The sequence below is a fragment of the Phacochoerus africanus genome, chromosome 1 (genome assembly GCF_016906955.1).
Source record: "Phacochoerus africanus isolate WHEZ1 chromosome 1, ROS_Pafr_v1, whole genome shotgun sequence".
Taxonomy (NCBI): Eukaryota; Metazoa; Chordata; class Mammalia; order Artiodactyla; family Suidae; genus Phacochoerus; species Phacochoerus africanus.
In genome coordinates this window covers 175,565,417-175,566,751 of record NC_062544.1, presented here as the reverse complement: position 1 = coordinate 175,566,751, position 1,335 = coordinate 175,565,417, and the positions used below count along the sequence as shown (strand labels likewise).

General features: G+C 36.6%; 1 pseudogene; it reads right to left on the bottom strand.

Moving 5' to 3' along the window:
• Positions 1-621: 621 nt before the first annotated feature.
• LOC125110787 (calmodulin-1-like) lies at positions 622-1,119 on the bottom strand (annotated as a pseudogene).
• Positions 1,120-1,335: the final 216 nt, after the last annotated feature.

Below are 1,335 nucleotides of genomic sequence, written 5' to 3'. Positions count from 1 at the left end.
GCAACTATTTTCATAGGTGAGTTTGGTCTGTAGTTTTTTTTTGGGGGGGGGGACTATAATTTTGTTATTGGAAAACAAATGTACAACTTGGAATGGATTTGAGGCAAATTGTGCCATAAGCAGATTTTCTTTAAGTGGCTAAAACAAAGCTTAAAAAGCAAGTAACAATAAAATAAAATGTTTCTGGTACAGGACCAGCAGTATAAAAAATAGTGCATGAGTACCTGTGTAAAGCACCCATTTTGCAATAGTGCAATTTCTAAGTACATATTGTTGACTGTGCATATCCATGTGGAGTTACAATTCCACACTTTAACAATAACATGCTAACAGTTCCTAAATAAAACTACTTTAAAAAAGGCATAACCAGATGTTCCCTCATTTGACCAACTCCATCTAAGTTTAGATGTGCAGAAGGGCTTATATATATCCAGAGTAAGCCACATGCAACATATTACTTGATCAATTTTCTAAAATAAGGTTTCAGAACCATAACAGTAAGATAAGGGAAGAAAACATGGAGGAATGAAGTCCCAATTACTATACCTGCATATACATATGTATATGTGTGTGTATATCTATATACATGTTTGACAGTAGGGGAATCCTTTTACAGATAAGTTACAAAGAAAAGACAGTTTTGTACAAGAAATTTAACACATTCTCAAACAGTCTGCAGTTTGCTGTCATCATTTGTACAAACTCTTCATAGTTTACTTGATCATCTCCATCAATACTTGCTTCCCTGATCATTTCATCAACCTCTTCATCTGTTAACTTCTCTTCAGGGATTGTTATTACATGGCGAAGCTCTGCTGAACTAATACAGTCATTGCCATCCTTATCAAACACATGGAATGCTTCTCTAATTTCTTCTTCCCTGTCAGTGTCTTTCATTTTTCTTCATCATTGTCAGAAATTCCAGGAAGTCGGTTGTGTAATTACCATCAACATCTACTTCATTAATCATGTCCTGTAACTCTGCTTCTGTGGGATTCTGCCCAAGAGACCTCATTACAGTTCCCATTTCCTTTGTTGTTATAGTTCCATCATCATCCATGTCAAATAGTGAAAAAGAGCAGATTCTGCAATCTTCTCTTCAGTCAGTTGGTCATCCATGCTGCAAGCACTAGCTATCCCTGGGACATGACCACCTAACCACTCAGCTCTCTTGCTCCACCTGGACTCTGTAGTTTTCTTATAATATCTTTCGCTTTAGTATCAGGGTCATACTGGACTCGTAGGATGAGTTAAGAAGACTTTCCCCCACTCCCTCTACTTTTGGAAAAAGTTTTTGAAGTGTTAGTATTTACTTTACATGTTTGGCAGAATTCA